This window comes from Spermophilus citellus (assembly GCF_964194105.1).
Source record: "Spermophilus citellus genome assembly, chromosome: 2".
NCBI lineage: Eukaryota > Metazoa > Chordata > Mammalia > Rodentia > Sciuridae > Spermophilus > Spermophilus citellus.
Window position 1 is genome coordinate 5,637,901 of NC_138183.1, and position 12,377 is coordinate 5,650,277.

Consider the following 12,377-nt stretch of genomic DNA (forward strand, 5'->3'; position numbering starts at 1 on the left):
ACAACCTTAAACCCATCCTCTGTTTTAAGAGGTTGTACAGACTTCCCTCTTTTCTTCCAAGTTCATGTCCAAATGTTTTCATCAGGTGGATCTTCAGGGAAGCTCAGCTACTGGCAGCAAGTCTCCCTCCTGTTTGAAGACAATGCTAGATTCTCCTTGAGTTCCTCTCATGTTACCCCATCTCACTCAAAATCCCCTCAGGTGAGCACGGGTAAGCTCCTAACCAGATCCCCAAGCCCTTGTGTTTGCCTTCCCCCTCCTTCCTCAGGACATTCCCTCTGTCCAGATTCTGTGTCCCCTGTTATACACCCTTTTCTTCTTTTTGACAGGGGGTCTGGAAGTGTCACTTCAGGACCCCAGGTCTCTTCAGCTGCCCAGATTCCCTCCCTCGACTCCCACCAGAGATCATACCCATCTTTTTCCCTAATAAATCACCCTAGTGAGGAGCACTCTCTTTCCCCTCAAACACTACGGTTTTGTTGTTTGTTCCTGATGCAGGGTCTCACCAGTGTCACAGACGTCCTGAAGTCCTGGGCTCAACTGATCCTCCTGCCTCAGCCCCCAGAGTACCTAGGACTCTAGGTGTGCACCATCACACCTGGTTTGACCTCTGTAATTCTTCCTACCTTTATTACTAACGTAAACCCAATAACGACTAGCATTTGAGCTCAGCGTCTGAGGTTCCATTTTCTCCATTCAGCCCCTGAAAACTAGGCCATCTCTGAATGGCCCACAACACTAGCACAATGCCTCATACTCTACAGACGAACAGTAAATACTTGGCAAATAAATCAATGAACATACGCTGGAGTGGAAATCCATCAAGGAAATGCAAGTGTTTGGGAGAGAGGGCCTCGCCCTCGTGAAGACCCACAGGGGCCAGCCGCCCAGCCTTGGAGGCACTGGACTGAAATCCAGTCAGTCACCACAACTGCTTAGAAGTATCCATTTTGAATCTAAATGCTAAGCATGCTTTGCTTCAAGAGACCACGACAAAAATGTGAGCACTGTTGTCTCTACAATAGTTACAAGGCAGCATTCTTCTTTAAACTCCAACTTTGGAAGGAGAAATATCTGTGAAGTTGTCGTTGCAGATGTGTTCTTTCTCCTGTTAGGCGTATAACCTTTCAAGTGAAGATATCCAGAACATCTAAAATCCACAGCATAAGTTAATATACATAAATGTCATTGTGCCTAAGAAAGGACAAATGCTCCCACCTTCTGATGTGTGTTATTTATTAGGCCAATAAAACAGCAAAGACCTGTATCCCTATTCCCCTTGTCTGCGCCCTCCACCCCGCCAAAAAAAAAAAAAAAAAACCCACTAACACCAATGTCAGAACACACGCCAGCACTCCAGCTGCCCTCATCAATTCCATGCCTCCCACTCAATGGCGGTCTATGAGGTCTTTTGGGGTTTTAAGATAGCGCCACCATGTGGCTGAAGTTTTTAGTACACTTTCAATAATATAGACAACAATTGAAGACGTTATACTTGAAAACAAGGGAGCAAACTACACACAGGCCCAGCATTATTTTTTATTAATATTTTTTTTTTTAGTTGTAGTTGGACACAACATCTTTATTCTATTTATTTATTTATATGTGGTGCTGAGGATCGAACCCAGGGCCTCGCATATGCTAGGCAAGCGCTCTACCGCTGAGCCACAATCCCAGCCCTATAAATTATTTTTATAGTCATCAAACTTTCAAGTTCAGGTATTAAAACTCTGTCCCCTTCTGGAGGATTCATGTTCTGACCTTTTCCTAAAGAATTTGGAGAGTGGCATTTCAAGGGTCTGCGACCCTGCCTCCTACCTCTCTGTATTGTTTCAAAGTTCTTCTGTTCTACATGAAATACAGATTTATTTAGAGACTTTGAAATTTTTATTTTTTTAACAGACATAGATTTAGACTTGCTGTCCTAGCCTTTCAACTGTCCTAGCAGCTTACAAGTATTTGCAAAGCATTATTTAGAAAGAGGCTGACACACAGAAGCACTATGTAATGGTGCTTTTAATAATAAAATTTTGAAACTTCCAAAATATATGTATTTAATACAACTCTTTCCAGATGAGTACTTTATATATATATATATATATATATTTTAGTTGTTGATGGACTTTATTGTCTTTATTTTTATGTGGTGCTCAGGATGGAACCCAGTGACTCACGCATGCTAGACGAGCACACTGCCACTGATCTACAACCTCAACCCCCCAGATGAGGACTTTGGAATAACAGACCATATTATAAATTTTAACAATCTTTCAGGGTTTTTTTTTTTTTTTAAAAAGAGGCACAACTGACTGAAATAAAGACAACAAAAACCGTAGGTCTGCCTGTGCCCCCGAGGCCTGGAGCATAGTCCTGACGCTGGTAGACGAAGAGACATACTAACTGTGGTTGTCACACCAGGGAGCACAACTCATGACTGGAGTGAAAGAAGGCAGACTCAAAACCACACACTCACGGTCATCAGGGTGTTGGGAAGACATCAGGAAGAGGCAGAACACAGGGACAGAAAGCAGGCCAGTGGCTGCCAGGAGGGGCTGAGGGTGGCCGGAAGGGACCCCACCAGGGGCCTTGCAAGGGAAGTGTAGGGCGATGGAGTTGTTCTGGATCCTGAATTCGGTGGTGATTTCACAACTATCTGCACTTGTCAAGGTCACTGAACCCTACAGTGAAGAGGGTGATTTCTAACTGAATGCGATTATATACCTCAATAAAACTGACTCAAAGATTAACAAAATAAAATACAATAAAAGACTAAGGCCATGGTTTTTATCTCTAAATTAAATACTGATTATGCTTCCAGAAGCTAAGGAAGCTGCATTCTATAAAAGTTAAACAACAACTGATTAGACTTTTTTCTCTATAACTGAACTACTCTAGTTAGACCTTTGGCCTTTACTAACTTTATAACTACCCTGTATATTAGTCACAGTTTATTGATCTAACTATGTAACAATCACAATTGACTTAGCCACGCCCCATTAATGAACATTTGAGGTTTTCCAGCTGTTTTAAGTTAGGCTTCTCGAAGAGGTTCTAAGGCAACCTACTCCGTTCGCATCGTACAGATGCGAACTCCAGGCCAGGTCTGCTGGGTACCAGGTGCTTCGATGCTGTGTCAGACAGCCCTGGCAGCACCCGGCTTACTACCTCCCCTCTAAGAGCAACAACCCTCCTGACCAGTGCAAGTTGGGGTCGAGGCAAGGCCTCTGGGGGCATCAGCAGGGCTCTCAGGCAGACTGGCAGTCACAGGTGGAAGCATCTGTTTCTGCTCCTGGGTGCCGTGTGTCTTCCACCTCTGTGGGCCTGAGGACGTTCGTGAACCATCCCTGACGCTCCAGAGGGAAGTTTTGTTCCCACTAGGGAAAACCTTCCCTAAGCTCCACCTTGCTGCCATTGCCGGTTCACACTGTGACTCCATGAGGTTGTAACTTAGCAAAGCACAAATTATCTCACGTGTTTACAAATGCAGCAATCCCTGCCCCATCAAGGGGAGACAGAAAGGAGGCTGCAAGCTCTACTGCAAGCAGAGGACAGGCAGTGGCGGGGGGCGGGGGCGGGGTGGGGGCGGCAGGACCAGCTCTCCAGTTTTAAGAGGCACTGAAGAGAAAAGCAGCCACTGGGCTCTAGCAGGAAGCTGCCAGGTAAAAATGTAAGGCTTGGTGGGATGAAATCACCTAGCTAAAAAAATAACCAACGATATTTTAAAATGTCCTCTCTCCTCGCTCTTTCCTTCTCTTCCCTTCCTCCCTTCCTTTTCCCTCTCTCTCTAAGTTGGGGGTCTGTTTCCCAAGCTGGTCACACACTCATAGGCTCAAGTGATTCCCCACTCAGCCTCTCAAAATATTCTAATTTTTAAATTTACAAAGTTCAATTTCATTTTTTTCCTTGCAAATTACTCATTAATTAAACCAAGTCATTTTTTCTAGAAAGTTTCCCTCAGTCTAAATTTTGATGACTGAGTTTGACAAGCCAGGAGGTATACAAATTTTAATGTTTTCTTCTGTGTGAAACTTTCTTTGCTCAAATACAGGTGGCTCTTTCTATGTGTGTGAGTGAACGTGTGCGTGTTTGGAGAGCTGAGCTGTGGCTGGCTGGTGTGAAGAGTCAAGTGTGTTTCTCATGCAATCTGCAGTGCTTACAGAACTAAAAATGTGGTACTGAGTATGAGGTCAGACTCTCTAGGCATTCTGAGGCCACCTGAACCCTTAGAAAAAAAGGGGATCCCAAGGGCCAGGTCATCCTTGCATTCTAGAGCAGACAAACGACTACATCAGCAAGTGAATGAGGCTATTTCAAAAGACAGTGCTGTGAAGGGCACAGGAGATAAAGAGCTGAAGCTGGTGAAGCCCCCGAGCCCTGGGCAGGAACTCTACCCAGGGTCAGCAGGGAAGATTTTTTTGAGAAGTTATCACCTGGGTTGCAGCCTGCAGGGATCTAAATGAGCACACAGGGCAGGGTGAAGGGCAGGGCCCAGGGCTGCAGTAAGAGGGAAGAGCACCTGCAACAAAGGGAGCAGCTGGAGGTGAAGGCCAAGAGGGGAACCCAGTCCTTTCAGGGCCCACAGCCCAGAGAGGAGCTGGAACTCCGCTCTGAGATGGGTGTCACTGGCGGCAGAAGCCTGGGGAGTGAGGAGGTCTGATGTAACTCCTGGGGCCAGGTCGCTGCCAGTGGAAAGTGAGCAGGCCCAGATGGCAACAGGAGGCCAGGAAGTTTTCCAGGACAGAGAGGTGGCAGGGTGGGGCCAGGGAGGACGGCAAACTGTGGGGCAGCTGTAGGTGTGGGATTTATTCTGGAGGTTCACTGCTGCATGGATGTGGGAGAGAAGCCAGGGTGGGGGCCAGGATACGCCAGCTGTAGGCTGTCACCCTCTCCCCTGGCCTAAGCCATCAAAAACAGACCTGGCCCAGAATGTGAAGGGCAGGCTTCGCGAGAAGCCCTGAGCTGGAAAGAGAGGCCTGGCCAGCATCTGCACTGCTGCATCTGCAAGCACAGGGATGGGTGCCTTGGAATCCTGACCAGCTATACTGACAGTCACCTGGATGCCCACCAAGGGCCGTCCACTTCTGTCAGAAGCCAATCTTGCTAGGGCTGCCTTTTGCCGCGTGCTTACCATTCCTTTCTTGGGTCCGACTCAGAAGTGTGACTGCAATTGTGCTTTCTCTTCCCAAGCAACAGGCCCCTGTCCTCCCAGCAGTTCCCGCTTTCCACACAGGGTGCTGTGGGCCACTCGGGTCATCCAGCACATCCACAATGCGCTGGCCGGGGTGCGGCGGGAGGCCCAGTGTGCTTGGTATGTGCTGGGGAATGCCACGGTCACATTCCTCCCAGGGCACCAACGCACACCATGGCCCCAGGGCCCTGACAATCGGAAGCTCCTGAGCAGCAGTTTCTCAGCAACCCTGGGAAACTGGTCGTGGGCGATGACCTGCACCCACTTGGTCTCCACTCCACCAACTGCGATTCTGATGAATTTGCCCAATTCTTTGCTCTTTCCTCTCAGGGAGGTTCTCGAAATAAGACCAACACCCCATCCTCGTGACTGCTTCCTCGCCCAGTTCTGCTGAGGAGCAGATTCCCCACCAAGCCACACAGTCTGGCCGGTGCCAGGATTAGGAAACCCGACAGACTGTTGTGGCCTGCTGGATTCCCCATGGCTTTCGAAGGTCTCCATAACTGCTGAACTGTTAAACCTGTGGCATACAGACGAGGGCACAAAAGGGCCTTGGGGACCCACAGAGGCAGACTAGCAACACAGGGGCTGCCAGGTGCGATCGTGGCACTATGCCCCCAAATGCTTCACTTCGTTATTAGTAAAAAGAAAAAAAGTACTGGCCAGTCATCGCTGTGCACAGGTACACCGATGTCTGAAGCACTTTCCAGAGAGGCAGTTAGCAAAATGGGATCAAAAGCCTGTAAAAGGACCTGTTCTCCTGCTACAAAAATTCCACTTCTAGAAATTTATCCTAAAAAATAATTAGAAAGTATACAGATAGATCTTGAAGAAAATTCTGAGGGAAAAAGACCAAACAACTACACTGACTATCAATGGAGGATCAGGGGACGCGTCACGACCTAGCCACACACTCCATGTAACTCCATGTGGCAGACCTCTGCCCTTTTGTCTAACACTCCCTCCTCCTTAGAGAAGTCTGCAGGGGGCAGCAGAACAGCAGCCAGGCGTCCCCAGGCTGCTGACAGAGTAGTTACCACTGACCCGAAGCCTCCCCTTCCACCTCTGCAGGAGCCCCTTGGAGAGCTGCAAGAGGGGCTGGGTTGTGGCGCAGCAGTACAGCGCTCGCCTAGCACGAGCGAAGCCCTGGGTTCCATCCTCATAAAAATAAATAAATAAAATAAAGGTACTGAGTCCACTACAACTAAAAAATAAATATTTAACAAAACAAAGAAAGAAAAACTGCTATAGGCTACGGGCCTCCCTGAAAGGCAAACAAATGACAACAAAACAGAAAACAAACAAAATATATCTACACACACACACACATACATACACACCCAAACACAGGAATGCACAAAATGTTTTCAGTGATTTCAGGAAGACCTAGAAGAGACTCAGAAAATTCAGAGGAAAACCTATCATTCATACTTAATATAAGAAATCCTCCTGGCAAAGCATCGCAGTCTGAAAATGGGTGGCGCACTGGCCAATCGGGCGGACAGGCAGCTCAGTGCACTACTCATTCTACTTGCATCCTCTGAAACAATAAGATCCATCTAAACCCAAGGTGTCGAGGGCACCAAACACAACACACTTGCCTACATGCACACAGTGTGCCGGAGGTGCCCCAGGAAGAGAGATCTGTAGAGATTCCAGTCACTGGACGCATCAGTCAGAACAAGAATCTGATCCTACTGATAAACCAAACATGAGGCTGCCAGGAGAGAAGCAAAGCACAGTCCCCCCAATGAAGAAGGAACCTCGGACATGAAAAATGTCCACAGCAGAAATGAGTTCCAGACAAAAGGCACAGACCTTTATTTCCCTCCAGCCAGAAAAATAAAGCAACTGACAGAGTGCTGGACAGATGGGTGGAGCAGGAAAACCTCACCTGGCAGAACACACCCCCACCTCCTGCACTGTGGCTGGACCAAGCTCAGCTTTAGTCCTGGACAACAAGTCTCCCTAAAGGGCAGGGGATGGGCGCATCTGACCCTGTGGCCCTGCTCGCCTTGCCCTTCCCACCCAGAACCTTCGCGCACACTGCCCCAGGGCCTGGACGCCCTCACCTTCCACAGCTGCTCATCAGTCCAGTCTGCCCAGTGTCTCCTGGGGGTACCCTGACCCCATTATATTAGGTTCATCCTCCCATGTGCTGGCAGAGGAGGAGGTGGTGTGGTGATGGTAGCAACAAGAAAACACAACTGTAATCAAGACTTTTTTTGAAGGCTCACCTGTTCTAGGACTTTTTCTCATTCACTTTATAGACGTATTCTTTCATTTAAAGCTGGGTGGTGGTCCACACTCATAATCCCGGTGACTAGAGAGGCTAGAGCAAATTCAAGGTCAGCCTGGGCAACCAAGGAAGGCCCTGTCTCAAAATAAAAAGTAAAGGGCTAAGGATGTAGCTTGGTAGTGAGACACCCCTGGGTACTATTTTGGGCAGTGTAGTAGCTAGCCTCCAAGATGGTCCCCAACGATGCCCAGCCCACTTGTGTAGTAAGGGTCCTCCCGCACGGAAGAGGCTGCCCTGCATAACCAGTGCGACATACTGAGACTAGGTCAGAAAACAAGTGGCAGCTCCTGGGGAAAGCAGCTGCCCTGTGGTGGGCATGCTCAGGCAGCCTGTGGAGAGGGTGGCACTGTAGGCAGGCCACAGGGGGAGCCCAGCTCTGCGCAGGATGAGGGCTTGGGATTCCAAACGACCAAATCCACAATCATGAGTACAAGGCAAGGAGGAGACTCGCTTTCATTTTCTTTTTAGAACCCCCTGGACACTCACGACCCATGCCCTCCCTACAGCCAAGTGGAAGTGGATACAGACCAGGCATCCCATGTTTGAACTCAGTCACCAATGCTGACGTGGCAGAGGCCAGCAGAGGAATGGCACCACACGTACAAGGTTCTTTTAGACATGTGAAGGTCCTTCGGCAAGTAGTAACAGTAAATACATCCTCTCCTCCCTTCAACTCCCACAGCCCTAACGTCTATGTGGCACAACATAACTGAGGTGTCCCCCACACTGGCAGGATTACCCCGGGGTGAAGAGCAAGAGCAGAGCAACAGCTGGAGTCCAGCAACTTCCATCTACAAGAGGCTGGCAAAGGCAGCAATTTTGTTGTGTTCAAAAATGTACAATATCTTAAAAGTTGAGAAGAATGAAACAGCCCATTGAGGTGGCCACGTGGCCTCTTCAGCCTGCTTCAACAGTGGGTGAGCAACCTGAGCTACAGGCTCTCTTTCACTTAACCACACAGTGAGGAAAACGCCCGTGCCAGGGCCCAGGGCCCAGACGCAGCTTCTAGGAGAACTGACAGGGAGCCAGCTCCCAACCAGGTCTGCACATGCCACCAACTCAAGAAAAGAAAGAAACAGCCAGTGCTCACAATCTAGAATAAAAGATGATTAAATGTCCCCGAAAGTGATCTACAGCACTGTCAAGCCAGCGAACTCCCTGTTGGCAGAAAAAAGATAAGCCTATTCCACACCTGAGTTATGGTGACAGTGGCCTTAAAACTTCTCATGTAAGGGCTGGATTGTGGCTCAGCGGTAGAGCGTTCGCCTAGCACATGTGAGGCCCTGGGTTCGATCCTCAGCACCACATAAAAATTAAAAAATAAATAAATAAAATAAAGGTATTGTGTCCAACTACAACTAAAAAATAAATATTTAAAAGAAAACTTCTTGGGACTGGGGCTCTGGCTCAGAGGTAGAATGCTCGCATGGGTGAGGTCCTGGGTTCGATCCTTTCAGTAGGCTGAAAAATGGCTCTCCAAATGGTACAGACACCTAAAAAATAAAGGTATTGTATCCACCTACAACTAAAACAAATACTTAAAACAAAAAATTTCTCATTGAAAAAGATAATTTGGGGGCTGGGGATGTGGCTCAAGCGGTAGCGCGCTCGCCTGGCATGCGTGCGGCCCGGGTTCGATCCTCAGCACCACATACCAACAAAGATGTTGGGTCCGCCGAGAACTAGAAAATAAATAAATAAATTCTCTCTCTCTCTCTCTCTCTCTCTTTCTCTCTCTCTGTCTCTCTCTCTCTCTCCCCCTTTCCTCTCTCTTTAAAAAAAAAGAAAGAAAAAAAAAAGAAAAAGATAATTTGGTAGAGAGTAAGCCTGATTTAGATTCTTTATTATTCATTAAAAAGCCTGTAACAATCTCCTCAGAATCTAAGGACTTGTTCAAAAACTTGACAGGCAAGCTCCACGGTGCACGGAGACGGGAGTTTCGTCGCCTGTGTGTGTGCTAGTAGGCAAGGATCTGGCCTAAGACAGGAGCGCGCTCCTTCTTTAGCTGTGACTCAGTTCATGATCTTTTCACTCATATTTATGAAGATAATATAAAAGGAAAATTAAAAGGGTATGAGATTTTCACATGGATACTCAACCTCACTAGTCATCAGGGAAAAACAAATTGAAAATCTAAATACCATACCCACTTAATGGCTAAGGTGAAGGACTCTGACAAGACCAAATTCTGATAAGAATGCCAGAAATTCTGGATGCAAGGACACTGGTGGGAACATAAAATGACTGCCACTCTGCAAAACAGCTTGGCAATTTCTTATAAAATTAAACACACACTTAACCACATGACCCAGTAATACACATGCCTAGATCTTTCCCCAAGCACAGTAGGCTGGAAAATGGCTCTCCAAATAGTACAGACACCCTAACTGATGTAACCAGTGGACCTCAGGTATATATATGGCAGAGATGAACGCAAGGCCTCAGGCATGCTCAGCACACACACTCTACCGCTGAGCTCTACTCCCAGTTCTATGATTTTCATTTAGCAAATTAGGAACCAAACACTCAGAGAGGTTAGGACTACTCCTGTCTGGCGAGGTAGACATGCTTTCTCGAAAAGCACAGAGGAGGGCTGAGGATGTGGCTCAAGCAGTAGCGCGCTCGCCTGGCATGCGTGCAGCCCGGGTTCGATCCTCAGGACCACATACCAACAAAGATGTTGTGTCCACGGAGAACTAAAAAAAATAAATAAATATTAAAATTCCCTCTCTCTCTCTCTCTCTCTCTCCCCCCCCCCCACTCAGTCTTTAAAAAAAAAAAAAAAAGAAAAGAAAAGAAAAGCACAGAGGACACTGTCGGTCCCCTATATTTGCTAAGTGAGGTCACATTGCTAGTAAGTGGTCATCTGGCATTTGAATTCAGATAAAACTATGATCTTAATGTCACCTCTACCTCCCTATTTGACAAGGAGACAAAGAAGCATGAACTTGCCAAGGAACAGCAACTCCTCTACATTCTAGAGTTTGTGCTCTTGTTTGTGTTCCAGGTCTGTGAGAACGAAGCCACACCTGGGAAGGTTAGCTTAACACTGGCACATGGTCCCAGATGACTTGTCCAGGTCTGCTCTATTATTACTTTTTTCATCTTCAATTTGTTGTCACCTTCTTCTTCTTCTTCTTCTTTTTTTTTTTTAATTTTGAGACAAAGTCTTGCTAAATTGCTTAGGGCCTCCCTCATTTGCTGAGGCTGGCCTCAAACTTGTGATCCTCCTGCCTCAGGCAAGTTGGAATTTTAGCCACCATCAAATGAGCAAGAATGTAATAACCTGACAGTTCTGGAGTTCCGTAAGATAAGAAACATCAGATTTCAATATTGAGAAACATTTTCCCACAAGCATTTCAAACAATAAGAGCTGAGGTCTGTTATCAAAAGAATGCAGACTAAAATCTGGAGGAAAGAATTCAGAATGAGAAACCTGCATGTGAAAGTCACTTTCCCCTTACTCCAGGAGCACCAATTTCCTCACAGGCCAGGTATGTAAGCAAAAGGGAGGGCAAGAACAGGGAGATATCTAGGCCCCTGCTGTAGCTAGCCCGATCCCGGCTTTAGGAAACTAGGCAGCAGCAAATCAAAGCAGCAGGTGCTCCACCAGGTAGGCCAGCAGGCCCGACAGTCGTGTCTGCGCACCAAACAATTAAAGATGTGGAAGAAGGGATAATGCCCTTCCCGCCTCCTTACTTTTCTTGTCCACTTATTCCCAGATAAAACTGAACAGGTAAAAAAACATTCAACCCCAACACTTCAAACAAAACTCTGGCAATGACTTCATTAGGCCACCTCAATCTGACTTTAATTTCCTCTATTGAAAAGGACTAGCAAAGAGCCAGGTGTAGCATTACATGCCTGTAATCCCAGTGACTAGGGAGTCTGGGGCAGGAGGATTGCATGTTAGGGGTCAGCCTCAGAAATTTAGCAAGACTCTGTTCAAAATAAAAATAAAAAAGGCTGGGGACATGGCTCTGTGATGATAGAGCACCCCTGGGTTCCATCCCCAGTATGGAGGAGGAGGAGGAGGAGGAGGAGGAGGAGGAGGAGGAGGAGGAGGGGGGAGGAGGAGGAGATGGAGGAGGAGGAGAAGGAGGAACAGCATAAGATAATAAAATAGCTGTATGGCAAATGCTAAAGTAAGATTTTAAAGAATAATAAAACATATTCAGTCATATTACTCTCAATAACAATTTTTAGAAACAAATTCATACCATAACACATTTTTAAAATATTTAAACTACAATTTATTTCATCTTAATTTTTACTTTATAAATGCTTTTAGGGTTGGGGATGTGGCTCAAGCGGTAGCGCGCTCGCCTGGCATGCGTGCGGCCCGGGTTCGATCCTCAGCACCACATACAAACAAAGATATTGTGTTCTCAGAGAACTAAAAAATAAATAAATATTTAAAAAAATAAATGCTTTTAAAAAATATTTTTAGTTGTAGATGGGCACAATACCTTTATTTTTATTTATTTATTTTCATGTGGTACTGAAGATTGAACACAGTGCTTCTCATATGCTAAGCAAGTGCTCCGCTACTGAGCTACAATCTCAGTTCCTAGAAATGCTTCATAATACACAAAATATCTTAATAGCACATGATACTAGGCTATGTGTATGTATATATGATACATACAGAAGAGATTTGCTTGCCCAAAAGAATTTTTTTTAATGGAGACCATTGTTTTACATAGGTGTTTTTTTGTTTGTTTCTTTGTTTTTGTACCAGGGATTTAACTCAGGGACACTAGACCACTGAGCCAATCCCAGCCCTATTTTGTATTTTATTTAAAGAGTTGCTTAGCACTTCGCCATTGCTGAGGCTGGCTTTGAACTCAGGACCCTCCTGCCTCAACTTCCCAAGCTGCTGGGATTATA

At 46.4% G+C, this 12,377-nt stretch overlaps 1 protein-coding gene across 2 annotated transcripts in view; it reads right to left on the bottom strand.

Moving 5' to 3' along the window:
- The window catches only part of ABL1 (ABL proto-oncogene 1, non-receptor tyrosine kinase), a 136,714-nt gene that overhangs the window by 100,223 nt on the left and 24,114 nt on the right, over nt 1-12,377 (bottom strand). The gene's annotated exons all lie outside the window — the stretch shown is intronic.